Genomic DNA, 14910 nt, shown 5'->3' with positions numbered 1-14910 from the left:
TCCCGTACATAGGCATACCTCGTTTAGTTGTGCTTTGCTCTTCAGTGCTTGCAGAGACTGTGTCTTTTTACCAACAGAAGGTCTACGGCAGCCCTGCATCAAGCAAGCCTGTTGGTGCCATTTGCTTCCGACAGCATTTGTTCACCTCTTGTCCCCATGTCAGTTTCAGTAATTATTGCAATATTTCAACATTTTTCATTATTATTATATTTGCTATGGTGATCTGTGATCAGTGACCCTTGATGTTAATATTATAGTTGTTTGGGGGAGCCATGAACCATGCCCGTGTAAGATAATTGATAAATGTGTGTATTCTGACTACTCCACCAATTGGCTGTTCCCCTGTCTTTCTCCCTCTCCTTGGGCCTCCCTATTCCCTGAGACACAGCAGTTTTGAAATTAGGCTAATTAATAACTTCACAGTGGTCTCTAAGTGCTCAAGTGAAAGGAAGAGTTGCATATCTCTCACTTTAAATAAAAAACTAGACATGATTAAGCTTAGCGAGGAAGGCACGTTGAAAGCCAAGATGGGCCAAAAGTTAGGCCTCTTGCACCAGTCAGCCAAGTTGTGAATGCAAAGGAAGGGTTCTTGAAGGAAATGAAAAGTGCTACTCCAGTGAGCACACAGATGATAAGCAAGCAACCAACCTTGCTGTTGATGTGGAGAAAGTTTTAGTGGGATTTAGTTTATTTTTTATTTTTTTTAATAAACATCCAATTTTATTTACAAAGCATTAAAGCTTCAGCAAGAAGTACCCGAGGCTAAGTCTCCTCTCATACAAAACTACAGGACGTTAAAAAACACTGAGAAGATGGGGGTGGGGGGGGTGACAGAAGGGAAAAAAGAATATGCATATATTGTGCAAATCTAGAGAATCAAACTGAAATGGACACGAGGTTTCAGGAGCTGAAAACAATTCCAGAAGCATAAATAATTATTAGGAGCTGCTACCAGACACTCTGGCAGGGCCGACGTTGGTCTTCTCAGGAGCCAGTTTAGGAGGCGGACAGAGCCTGAACATCCAAACGCTCAGGCAGAGGACACCCAGCTACTTTGCAGAAACAAGGCAAAGGGCGCCTGTATCACACAGTTTGCACACTACTAGAGTGTACAGTAGAGACAGAAATGAAGTGGAAATAATGTCCGCAAAACAAAAACATGCCTAGCGACCCACCTACCAATCTCAACCACTGGCCTGACATGAAATAGGAAATGGAATTCACAAAAGGAGCATCTGAGGAAAAGGCAGTGGCATCTAAAAATATAGACATCTGGCCACTGGTTCAGGGAGAGCTCTTCAACTGCTAACATTTTGGTTCTAGAGACGGAATGGAAGAGACTCTTGCTGATGTGTTCTACTTTGATTTCTATGCTAAAATCCAAAAAGCAATCAACTTGTTTGGCTACCTATTGAAGCAACCACCAACCGACAGAGATTTCCCAATAAGCACAGAGTTTAACTCTCCTTTGAAAATACCGTGAAAATGATGATCCAAACTGAGCACTTCCACTCAGCTCAAGCTCTGCTCAGAGGGGCTAGAGCGCCTTCTGCACACCTGCTTTCTTCACTCTGGATTTTCAGAGAATTTCAAACACCTGGGGGACACAGCCATTCAATCTGCTACTTTTTATACAAAGAACAGCAAAAGCAAAAATTAAAAAATTTCAAAAGCTGAGCAACCTTTCACAGAAAGGAAATGACTGGAAACACATAGGAAGGAAAAGGAGCATGGATATAAAGAGGGGAAATGCAATGACTGATGGGAAGGGCAGATGTCCACAAGCAATGATAAGAAAAAAAGATTCCTTGATTTTTTTATTTGAATTGTGCTGTTGCTGCCTTGATTATGGACGGTTTTATTTTAGTCCTTGCATAGATTCCCCCACCCCAGTATAAAATAAGCTTGTTCAGAGACACCCCAGTTTGTTTTTGTCTCTGGAAGCCAATACAGGTAAAGCAATATAAACTACTAATGATTCTTTGCTGGAGACAAATGAAACTAGCTATCTTCATAAACCATGATTGAATGAACCAATACTGGAGAGAAACATGCAATGAAAAGAAAACCAAGAAAAATCCTGACCCTCTTACAGCCCAGCTTCTTGAGCAAAATGTTACAGAATGTTCAAAAGAGGGGGCCTTTCTTATCTCTCTCTCAGAAAATCTGAACTCTTTCAAGCACTTTCTTTTCTGCCCATCCTTTGTAACAGATCATGGAAACATAGGAGGCATCTGGTGAGTAGGTAACTTTAGAAATGGAGGGAAGAATGTGCAAACCAAAGTTTTTTCTAGGATACAGGCAGCAAAATTTCAGGTAAAAATAAGTCCCTCAAGGACATGCACTGAGGAGTGAAGGCCAGTAGGAGATAGGAAGTGAGGAGCCGAAACGGTGCTGGGCACAGGGGAGGCAGGCGAGCAGACCAGCAGTCTCCTCCAGCAACACAACGAGCATTTAAATGCAAAGAGTCAAAACTCCTGTTTGATGTCTTCACAAATCCTCATTCCTGAGAGTCTATTTGGACTTATGCTTGAAAGGGAAGGGACATATACTCTTCTTCCATAATTCACTTCTTCATTCAAACATAAAATTCACTCCTTCCACCTCCTGGGTGGAAGACAGAGGCCTTTGTTTTAAATGAAAGCCAATCTCAGATGACTGACCACAGTGTCCAGAGGCCACATGATGGCAAAGTAGGGAAGAATGAAGAACTTCAAGGGTCTTCATAACAGTTCTGAGATTGCTCCTCCTGCTGTCAAGGGCTGGCTGAGCTCCGCCTGCACTTTACCCTTTGCTGATCCTTCCAGAGGTAAATCTCTGTCCCCTTTGTAGAGTTTCGGTTTAAATGGAGAATCTTTCTCTTTACCTTTTGATCCTTTAGGCCGGCCTGCTTGCTTCTTCTTGGATTTGCCATCCCCCTTCACACCCAGTAGTGGATGGACTTCATCATTTGGTACTCCTTGCAGTTCAATATTGGTTGTTTTGGGTTTCTTCTTGGGTGGCTGGGACCCATCTGCTGAAGACTGCCTCTTCTTCTCTGAACTAGCCCCTTCGTCCATCAAGGAGGTTTGGACTGCATCCGGTGGGGAGCCGTAAGGATTTTCTTCTGGGTCTTCTACCTCAGGGGCAATGGGTAAATATAATAGAGCCTTTGAATCTTCCAGTTCTTCATCACTGCTGCAGAAGGCTGCGATAGGGTCCACGCTGGTGACGTCCACTTCCTCGTCCTCTGCAGCGTCAGCCCCTGTCTGTTCAGGCTCACTCTTATCTTCATCTTCAATATCAAACTCTGATTCCCTTTCTTCATATTCTACATTTTCATCCAATTCTTTGAAGTCTGGCGCAAATGCACTCCAGTTTTCTACTTGATTTTGTGCCCAGATAGATACCACTCCACTAGAAATGGATGCTATGATGGGTCAAACAGGATGCCAAGCTACATCCAGGAGGAGCTCGCCTCTGGTCCCATGGAGGATCTTCACCAGGTTGCCAGTGCTCTTCTCCCAGATGTACAGGGCATGCTGCCGGGCTGACCCTGCCACTATGTACTCCCCATCCCCAGAGAAACAACATTTCTTCCATGGGGTCCTATTCACCAAGTCCTGCAATTTCTGCATGGGTTCAGGCTCTCCATCTCTTCCACAGGTTAAGATTTCTCTACCGTCATAAACTCTGATTATTGGATCTGCTGTGTTAATTAAAAAGCAACTCCCCTTCCAGGCAAACTCTATTGACTTAATGGCTGTGGTATTGCTTGTTCCAGTTGTTACTCTGAAGGAAGCAACAAGATCCTGAGAATCGGTTTTTAGGACCAAAATCTTGCCTTTTGCATTTCCTGTATAGATATATTCTCCTCGCCTATCAAAAGATGCAACCACGTTCAGATCGGAGTCATCGTCTACAGGCAGAACGACATGTTTGGAATCTGAAAGGGTCAACATGACAGGAGCAGATTTCATGGGACACACGAGAACCTTGTTCTGATCTCGCGGATGATACCGGACTTTTAAGATGGGTGAAGGGAATTGAAACCTCTGGTCGCAGTCGCCTGAAAGGACGTCCCACTGTGACACTATGTTATCAGTGGAAGCACTCACGAGCTTATGACCATCTCGACTCCAGCATAAAGAGCAGACTGGGTGAATGTGTGCGCTGATCATCTTAGCAATGCCTCTCGTCAGGAAATCCCAGATGACGATTCGACCGTCATTACAGCCAACTGCGAGCAGGGTGCCCCACCTCTGGATAATTCTGCCCAAAGGACTCCAGCAACTCGAGGTTCATGCCTGAGGACTCCGGCCGCCCGGCCTCGGCTCAGCGACGACACCCACGCCCACGCCCGCCCGCGAAGCCCGCGTCCGAGTGGGGGGCGCCGCAGAGCGCCCGCGCAGGCTCCGGAGACTCCTGGGATTTAGTTTAGTTTAGTTTAGTCTGAGATTAGGCCACTAGATTAGATAGATTAAATCGCCATAACATTCCAGTAAGCCAAAGCCTAATCCAGAGCAAGGCTCTACATTTTCAGTTCGATGAATGCTACAGTAAGAAAGCTACAGAAGAAAAGTCTGAAGCTAGCAGAGGCTAGTTCATGGGATTTAAGGAAAGAAGCCATCCCTTTAACATAAAAGTACAAGGTGAAGAAGTATATATGTTCTGATATAGAACCTACAGCAAGTTTTCCCAAAAATCTTAGCTAAGATAATTAACAAAGGTGGCTAAACAACAGATTTTCAATGTCAAGAAAATGGCCTTCTATTGGAAGAAGATGCCATCTGGGACATTCATAACTAGAGAGGAAAAAAGCTTCAAAGGACAGACTCACTGTCATATTAGGAGCTCACACAGCTGTTGACTTAAAGTTGAAGCCGGTCTCATTTTCCATTTCAGAAATCACGGGGCCCCTAGGAATTCTGCTAAATTCATTCTGCCTGTGTCCTATAAATGAAGCAACAGATCCCAGATGGCAGCACATCTGTTTACAACATGGTTTACTGAGTATTTTAAGCCCACGATTGAGACCCAGTGCTCAGAAAAAAAGGACTTCTTTAAAAACATTACTGTTCACTGATAATGCCCTTGGTCACCCGAGAGCTCTAATGGAAATGCACAGTGAGCTTAATGTTGTTTTCCTGCCAGCTAACACAACATCTACTCTGCAGCCCATGGATCAAGAGTAATTTCAAGTTTCAAGTCCTATTATTTAAGAAATACATCTCATAAGGCCATAGCTGCCATAGATAGATATTCCTCTGATGGATCTGAAAAGCACATTGAAAACCTTCTTGAAAGGATTCGCCATTCTAGCGGCCATTAAAAACATTCATGATTCATGGGTATAGGTCAAAATATCAACACAAGCAGGAGTTTGGAAGGAGTTGACTCCAGTTCTCATGGGTGATTTTGAGGGTTCAAGACTTGAATTGAGGAAGCGACTTCAGATGTGGTGGAAACAGTAAGAGAGCTAGAATTTGAAGTGCAGCCTGAAGGCGCGGCTGAACTGCTGCAATCTCATGATGGAACAGTGATGGATGAGGAGGCGCTTCTTACGGATGAGCAAAGAAACGGACTTCTTGAAATGGAATCTACTCTGGTAACGATGCTGTAGTAATTGTTGAAAGACAACAAAGGATTTAGAATATTACATAAACTTAATTGATAAAGTTGCAGTAGGGTTTGAGAGAGTTGGTTCCAATTTTGAAAGAAGTTCTGTTGTGGGTAAAATGCTATCAAACAGCACTGCACGCTCCAGAGAAATTGTTTGTGAAAGGAAAAGTCAACTGATGTGGCAACCTTCATTGTTGTCTTTTTAAAATTTATTTTTAATTGGAGGATAATTACAATATTGTGTTGGTTTCTACCATACATCAGCCATAGGTATACGTACGTCCCTTCCCTCTTGAATCTGCCTTCCACCTCCCACGCCCATCCCACCCCTCTAGGTTGTCACGGAGCATCCAGCTTGAGCTCCCCGTGTCACACAGCAGATTCCCACCGGCTGCCTCTCCTGCACGTGCTGATGTGTGTGTCTCAGTGCTGCTCTCTCGGTTCGTCCCATCCTCTCCTTCCCCACCGTGTTCACAAGTCTGCGTCTCCTTTGCTGCCTTACAAACAGGTTCATTAGGAGATCTTCCTGGATTCCATGTATATATGTGTATATACAGGTTATACTACCCGGGCCTCCCGCATTGCAGGCAGACGCTTTACCCTCTGAGGCACCAGGGCTATATATGTTAATATACGATATTTGTGTCTTATTCTAAGAAATTTTCACCCCAACCTTCAGTAACTGCCACCCTGATCAGTCAACAGCCACCAACGCTGAGGCAAGACCCTCCCCCAACAAAAAGATTATGATTTGCTGAAGGCTCAGATGATGATTAGCATTTTTTAAGCAATAATATATTTCTTAGTCAAGGTATGTACGTTGGTTTGTTGTTTTTTTTTAAGACATAATGCTGTTCGACACTTAATATAGTATAGGGTAAATATAAGTTTTATATGCACTGAGAAGACAAAAAAATTTCACGTGACTTGCTTCATTGTGATATTTGCTTTATTGCAGTGGTCTGGAAGTGAACCCACGACATCTCTGCGGTACGTCTATATTCCCTGAACCCGCCTGTGTGCAGTCTCCACCATCACCGACACCCCTCACGAGAACAGCACAGTTGTTACAAAGGATATACGCCTACACTGACACGTCATCATCCCCCAAAGCCCACAGTCTACCCCGGGGCTCACTCAGGGCTCACATTCTGTGGATTTGGACAGATGCATCATAACGCGAGGTTGAGATGGTTGGGTGGCATCACCGACTGGATGGACATGAGTTTGAGCGAGCTTCGGGGTTTGCTGATGGACAGGGAAGCCTGGTGAGCTGCAGTCCATGGAATCGCAAAGAGCCGGACACGACTGAGCAACTGAACTGACTGATGACTGTAAAGTCATTCGGAGTATTTTCACTGCCTTAAAATCCTGTGGGCTCCACTTGTTCATCCCTCCCTCCAAACCCCAGACAACCACTGGTCTTGTCTCCATACATCTGCTTTCCTCACTGAGTAATGTGCACTGGTACAGAGTTTCTTGGTTCTTTTTTTCCAGCTCTGTGGATGCCGCAATGCTTGCCTAACCAGTTCCCTATAGGAAACAGGGTTTGTTTCTCCTTTTTGGCAACACTGCAATGAGTGAATAACCTGCTACAGACTTCATTTTGTAGGTGAGTAGGTGTGTTTGTGATATGAATATACTGACTTGGTATTACAGTGGACCTGGAACGGGATTAGCTGCCCCCTACAGAAACAGGAATGACCAGAATAACAACACTCACTTCTAGCAAGAGTCAAACACGACTGAGCAACTAACGCTTTTCTTTCAACGCTAGTATTTACAACAGAGGAAATGTAATGCAGGGAAGTGCTTATGACATGGTAGAAGAACTGACCTAACTGAGAAAACGAAGCAGAGGCGCTGCAGCTTGTGGCCTAGAGAGACAGAAATCAAAACCTGTGTGACTGAATCCCAGAGCTGTGGGCCACCTGTTGGAGACTAGGACCTCTAAGGACCTTCGTGGTGTGGGCTGGGGCCACTAAGGAGGTGCAGACACTGCTGGAGAAGTGCCTGAGTTAGAAGAGAGAGGGAGAGGAATGTCCTGGCCTTGACCTTTCCTCCCTGTCTTCCAGTCTTTCAGAAATCAGCTGATCGTGAGTTTGGGTGTCGCAGTTAACAGAGGTCAGCCCCCTGCAGTCCAGAGCAGGGTGGTGGATGCACGGTGAATGGCTTCAGAACCTATATGGCCCAGCCCTCATTTTACTCAGCAGTTAAGTTCCTTTATCCTTCAGCCCATGTTTAGTGCCTTCAAACTTCTGCCTATCATGCAGTGGCACTCTCCCCTTTCCCCAAAACAGGAGAGGGACTCAAAGTCCATTAGTCACCATTTCCTTTTTGACTTCAGGATCTACTGATGAGCCTCACCCCTCTCCAGCAGGTCCAGATGTGACTTTTTGTGGCCTGGTGACCTATGAACTAAGTTGTAAATTAAGTCCCACCAACACTCCATACAAAACTGTAGGAGATGGGGAAGGGGGCGGGGGGAGTAGAAATCATTGGTTTATAGGTACAGAACAAAAATATGCTTTAGTAGCATCATCCTGATTGCTATAAAGAGTCACAAGGTCATAGCTGATATTTATCACTTCCCTCTTTACCTTTTATTCCGTATTTCCTTGCTTTTTTAAGCTAGCCCTACAGGTGGTTAGAGTTATCTACTTGGCTGGATAACTGTATCAGTCAGGATATATTCACCACAACAGAAAACACACCTGGGATTTCAACAGAATTTAATATAAGGAGTTGGCTAAGTAACTCTGGCCACCTGATGCGAAGACCTGACTCACTGGAAAAGACCCTGATGCTGGGAAAGACTGAAGGCGGGAGGAGAAGGGGACCGCAGAGGATGAGATGCTTGGATGGCATCACCAACTCGAGGGACATGAGTTTGAACAAGCTCTGGAAGTTGGTGATGGACAGGGAGGCCTGGCGTGCTGTGGTCCATGGGGTTGCAAAGAATTGGACGTGACTGAACTGAACTGAAGTAGTTTTGGAGAACTGAAAAGGCAAAAAAGGGGAACTGAGCTAACCCACAGCTAGGAATGTGAGGAAGCTGTCACTCCCGGGACTGTAGGGACAAAAGCAGCTTGAAGGAGAGCACCCTGAGGCAGCACCTGAGGCTGGCAGCTGGTGATGCCTTGGATCAGGCATGATGAGGCTGGTTCTTGGAGTATCCTCCGACCCAAAGCGCAGTGCTATAATTGTTAACCACTTGTCAGAGAAGACTACATCCTTCCTCCCTTCTCTGCCTTGCAGAATCAAACAGAAAGTCAACTGGCAAAGTAGAAATACAGTTCTCATAGTCCCAACGCTAGCATCACAAAGCAGAGTATTAAAGTGTGGGTTTCGACTGAGAGATGATGGTGTAGTAACCGGGACAGCTTGTCACTTTGCCTACTCAATATCTGTACACAGCTTTCTACATCTATTTCAACTTCCGATACAGCAATAACAAAGTTCAGCTTTTCTTTAACAAAATACAATTGTCCTTTGTAGAAATAGGCACTCTCACCTTTTCCACAAAAAGAAAAGATCTCAAATGTCATTTTAGTGATCATTGGGTGATGTCAGTTACTTCTCAACTTTAGAATCCCTCTTGAATATCCTGTAAGCTAAAGATGAAACTGTAAAGTTAACCACTGCCATTAATTCTTACAATGCAAAGGAAGAAAAAATTAGTTTGTATATACACAAATATACAAACACACAGATTTATAGACGTACATTAAGCAAAGAAGAAAATAATATTTAGGGATTAGTCCCCTCCTCTCTGTGGTCATGAGCCTGTAGCTGATACTTGTAACTTCCTTCTTCCCCTACTCAGTCCATATTTCCTTTGCTCTGAGCCAGCAGCTATACCAGGTGGTGTGATCGAAAGCTTCATTCCTGAAGACTCTGAACCTTCAGTGGTCCCCTCTCATCTTGGTTGCTGTAGTTTCCCAGTAGCTTTTGCAGTGAGAACGTAGAGTAGAAAATGAAGATAGATGACACAGAGGAGGCAGACTCCCCTGACGTGGCAGCTGGTGACGTGGGTGGGAGTGGAAAACAGAAATTTGGATGTGCACTAGAAGTTTTACTCAGGTGTGACCCAGGTGACCCAGTTCTGGCTTGAGTTTGAAGGGAGCGAGATCTGGGCTTTATGTACGGTTATCAACTGCCCTGCTTTGCTCCAGACTGAAGGATTGCCCAGAACCTGAGAGTTCCTGCATTACAACAGGGAACGTCCCTGGAAAGCTGGAATGAATTCATCACCCCAGCCCACTATGAACTGGCGAAGGCTGATGAGTGACAGGAGCTTCTTGGCATGAGCGCCAAGTCACCTTCTGGGATAACCAGCCCTTAGGGAATAAGCAGTCAAGATGGGTTAGTTGGCCGAGTATGAAAGCATTAAGTGGTACAGAGAAGTGGTGATTCTTCAGGCTCCGTGGCAGCTGTCATTCAGATCCATCCCCAACCCTTGGAATCCATGGGTCCAATGTGAGCTCTAGGGAGAGAAGAGGTTGGGGGGTAAATGTTTGACACCTCCTGCCCAGTAGAGCGTGACCCAGAGGGGACAGATTCTCACCACAGACCACCCACAGCTCCAGAAAGTGAAGCCTTTAGTGCATTAATGACCAGTCGAAGATAGGCGGGAAGGTTGTGAGGGGTGGGGAGGAGGAGCTGGGTAACACAGACTGGCACGTGGAAGCTCTGAAATACTCAGCAGGGCAGAGTAACATTTATGCAGGTGGGGCATAACTCGGTGAAATTTGTGTTATTACAGCAAAGCATAACAGGAGCAGGCCAGGAAGTAGGGAGGCCAGAGGAAACTTGGCAACAGTTAGGCTTTTCTTGAAGCAATTCCAGCTGGCAGGAGAGGGCTAGGTTACTTTCTTTGTAACATTGTGCCATCTAGTGTTAATTTTTATGCACTCCTTTGTTCTAGTCAGTTGTTAAGTCGTGTTAGCCTCTTCGAGACCCCATGGTGACTGGACACCAATGAACGGGCTTCAGAAAGTGGGTGTAGAGCGAACATATCTCAACGTAACAACAGCCACTTATGGGATCTCACGGCTGTCCTCATACTCAGTGGCGGAAAGCTGAAGGCATTTCCTCTAAGACCAGGAAGAAGACGAGGATGTCCACTCTCACCACTTTTATTCAACACAGGTTTGGAAGTTCTGGACACGGTAATCCGGGAAGAAAAATAAAAGGAATTTAAGTTGAAAAGAAGAAGTAAAACTGCATTGTTTGTAGATGACTTAATGCTCTATTATACATAGAAAACTCCCCAACCCCCTCAAACCCTACCAGAAAACTGCTGTAGCTCATCAATGAACTTGGTAGAGTTGCTAGGTACAAAATTTTAATATATAAAAGTATTGTGTGTGTGTGTGTGTGTATATATATATATATACTATCAGAAAGAGAAATTAAGAAAACAATTCCACTTACCATCACATCAAAAATAATAAAGTGAAAAATGAAAGTGATAGTCACTCAGTCATATCCAACTCTTTGTGACCCCATGGACTATAGCCTGCCAGGCTCCTCTGTCCATGGAATTCTCCAGGAAAGAATACTGGAATGGGTTGCCATTCCCTTCTCCATCAAAAATAATAAAATACCTATGAATAAACCTATCTAAGGAGACAAAAGATCTGTACTCTGAAAACTGTAAGATGCTGATGAAAGAAATTGAAGATGACACAAACAGAAAGATAAACTGGATACTTGGATTGGAAGACTGAATATTGTTAAAATAACCATTGTGCCCCAAGGCAATCTACAGATTCAGTGCAATCCCTATCAAATTACCAATGGCATTTTTCACAGAACAAGAAAAAAAATTAACTATATAGAAACACAAAAGACTCCAAATAGCTAAAACAATCTTGAGAAAGAAGAACAGAACTCAGGAATCACACTCCCTGACTTTAGGCTATACTGAAAAGACAGTTATCAATACTGTATGATACTGGCACACAGTTAATTGTGATCCACACAGTCAAAGGCTTTGGCATAGTCAATAAAGCAAAAATCGATGTTTTTCTGGAACTCTCTTGCTTTTTTCATGGTCCAGCAGATGTTGGTAGTTTGATCTCTGGTTCCTCTGCCTTTTCTAAAACCAGCTTGAACATCTGGAAGTTCATGGTTCACATATTGCTGAAGCCTAGCTTGGAGAATTTTGAGCATTACTTTACTAGCATGTGAGATGAGTGCAATTGTGCAGTAGTTTGAGCATTCTTTGGCATTGCCTTTCTTTGGGATTGGAATGAAAACTGACCTTTTCCAGTCCTGTGGCCACTGCTGAGTTTTCCAAATTGGCTGGCATATTGAGTGCAGCACTTTCACAGCATCATCTTTCAGGATTTGAAACAGCTCAACTGGAATTCCATCACCTCCACTAGCTTTGTTCATAGTGATGCTTCCTAAGGCCCACTTGACTTCACATTCCAGGATGTCTGGCTCTAGGTGAGTGATCACACCATCATGATTATCTGGGTTGTGAAGATCTTTTTTGTACAGTTCTTCTGTGTATTCTTGCCACCGTTTCTTAATATCTTCTGCTTCTGTTCGGTCCATTACCATTTCTGTCCTTTATTGAGCCCATCTTTGCATGAAATGTTCCCTTGGTATCTCTGATTTTCTTGAAGAGATCTCTAGTCTTTCCCATTCTGTTGTTTTCCTCTATTTCTTTGCACTGATCGCTGAGGAAGGCTTTCTTATCTCTTCTTGCTATTCTTTGGAACTCTGTATTCACATGCTTATATCTTTCCTTTTCTCCTTTGCTTTTTGCTTCTCTTCACAGCTATTTGTAAGTCCTCCTCAGACAGCCATTTTGCTTTTTTGCATTTCTTTCCCATGGGGATGGTCTCGATCCCTGTCTCCTGTACAATGTCACGAACCTCAGTCCATAGTTCACCAGGCACTCTATCAATCAGATCTAGTCCCTTAAATCTATTTCTCACTTCCACTGTATAATCATAAGGGATTTGATTTAGGTAATACCTGAATGGTCTAGTGGTTTTCCCTACTTTCTTCAACTTGTCTGAATTTGGCAATAAGGAGTTCTTGATCTGAGCCACAGTCAGCTCCTGGTCCTGTTTTTGCTGGCTGTTTAGAGCTTCTCCATCTTTGGCTGCAAAGAATATAGTCAATCTGTGTGGCTCACAGTAAACTGTGGAAAATTCTGAAAGAAATGGGAATACTAGACCACCTGACTGGCCTCTTGAGAAACCTATATGCAGGTCAGGAAGCAAGTTAGAACTGGACATGGAACAACAGACTGGTTCCAAATAGGAAAAGGAGTATATCAAGGCTGTATATTGTCACCCTGCTTATTTAACTTCTATGCAGAGGACATCATGAGAAATGCTGGGCTGGAGGAAGCACAAGCTGGAATCAAGATTGCCTGGAGAAATATCAATAACCTCAGATATGCAGATGACACCACCCTTATGTCAGAAAGTAAAGAGGAACTAAAAAGCCTCTTGATGAAAGTGAAAGAGGAGAGTGAAAAAGTTGGCTTAAAGCTGAACATTCAGAAAACGAAGATCATGGCATCTGGTCCCATCACTTCATGGCAAATAGATGGGGAAACAGTGGAAACAGTGTCAGACTTTATTTTTGGGGGCCCCAAAATCACTGCAGATGGTGATTGCAGCCATGAAATTAAAAGACGCTTACTCCTTGGAAGGAAAGTTATGACCAACCTAGATAGTATGTTAAAAAGCAGAGACGTTAGTTTGCCAACAAAGGTCTGTAAGTCAAAGCTATGGTTCTTCCAATAGTCATGTATGGATGTGAGAATTGGACTGTGAAGAAAGTTGAGTGTCGAAGAATTAATGCTTTTGAACTGTGGTGTTGTAGAAGACTCTTAATTAAGAGTCCCTTGGACTGCAAGGAGATCCAAGCAGTCCATCCTAAAGGAGATCAGCCCTGGGTGTTCTTTGGAAGGAATGATACTAAAGCTGAAACTCCAGTACTTTGGCCACCTCATGGGAAGAGCTGACTCATTGGAAAAGACTCTGATGCTAGGAGGGATTGGGGGCAGGAGGAGGAGACAACAGAGGAGGAGATGGCTGGATGGCATCACCGACTCAATGGACGTGAGTTTGAGTGAACTCCGGGAGTTGGTGATGGACAGGGAGGCCTGGTGTGCTGCGTGTGCTGTGATTCAGGGGGTTGCAAAGAGTCAGACACAACTGAGCGACTGAACTGAACTGAACTGAACTGGCACAAAAACAGACATACAGATCAATAGAAAAGGTGAGAAAGCTCAGAAATAAACCCACACACTTATGGTCAATTAATATCTGACAAAGAAGGCAAGACTATACAATGGAAAAAAGACAGTCTCTTCAATAAGTGATGCTGGGAAAACTGGACAGTTGTATGTAAAAGAATGAAATTAGAACTTCTTTAACACCATATACAAAAATAAAAATGGATTGAAGACCGAAATGTAAGACCAGATACTATAAAACTCCAAAGAGAAAACATAGGCAGCACACTCTTTGACATAAAGTGTAGCAATATAGTTTTGGATTTATCTCCTAGAGTAATAGAAATAAAAACAAAAATAAACAAATGGGGCCTAATTAAACTTAAAAGTTTTTACACAGTAAAGGAAACCATAAACCACAAAAAAATAACATAAGGACTGGGAGAAAATATTTGCAAATAATGTTACTGGCCAGGGATTAATTTCCAAAATATACAAACAGTTCACATAGCTTAATATCAAAAAACAAACAACCCAACCAATAAATAGGCAGAAGACCTAAATAGACATTTCTCCAAAGACATACAGATGACCGATAAGCACATAAAAGCATACTCAATATTCAGCTCAGTTCAGTCTCGCAGTCGTGTCTGACTCTGTGACCCCACGGACTGCAGCACACCAGGCTTCACCAGCTCCCAGTGCTTGCTCAGACTCACGTCCATCAACTTGGTGATGCCATTCAACCATCTCATCCTCTGTCGTCCCCTTCTCCTCCTGTCTGCAGTCTTTCCCAGCATCAGGGTCTTTTCAAATGAGTCAGTTCTTCTCATCAGGTGGCCAAAGTATTGGAGTTTCAGCTTCAGCATCAGTCCTTCCAATGAATATGCAGGACTGATTCCCTTTAGGATGGACTGGTTGGATCTCCTTGCAGTCCAAGGAACTCTCAAGAGTCTTCTCCAACACCACAGTTCAAAAGCATCAGTTCTAAGGTGCTCAGCTTTCTTTATGGTCTAACTCTCACATCCATACATGACTACTGGAAAAACCATAGCTTTGACTAGACGGACCTTTGTTGGCAAAGTAACATCTCTGCTTTT

The 14910-nt window shown here is 43.7% G+C and overlaps 1 long non-coding RNA gene and 1 pseudogene across 5 annotated transcripts in view; one reads left to right on the top strand and one right to left on the bottom strand.

Moving 5' to 3' along the window:
* Positions 1–11640, top strand: part of LOC138433162 (uncharacterized) — a 35666-nt gene extending 24026 nt beyond the window's left edge. For 3 of the 5 annotated variants that reach the window (XR_011254156.1, XR_011254154.1, XR_011254153.1), the window contains one exon: positions 6560–7075. This is a non-coding gene — a long non-coding RNA (uncharacterized lncRNA). Of the gene's footprint in view, positions 1–6559; positions 7076–7098; positions 7214–10528 lie in introns of those variants that run through there. The other 2 variants (XR_011254155.1, XR_011254157.1) reach the window with 1 other exon arrangement.
* Positions 1805–4240, bottom strand: LOC138433161 (retinoblastoma-binding protein 5 pseudogene; annotated as a pseudogene).
* Positions 11641–14910: the final 3270 nt, after the last annotated feature.

Source organism: Ovis canadensis, chromosome 2, assembly GCF_042477335.2.
Source record: "Ovis canadensis isolate MfBH-ARS-UI-01 breed Bighorn chromosome 2, ARS-UI_OviCan_v2, whole genome shotgun sequence".
NCBI classification, from domain to species: domain Eukaryota; kingdom Metazoa; phylum Chordata; class Mammalia; order Artiodactyla; family Bovidae; genus Ovis; species Ovis canadensis.
Note: the sequence above shows the minus strand (reverse complement) of the source record. Positions and strands in the feature narration are given on the sequence as shown.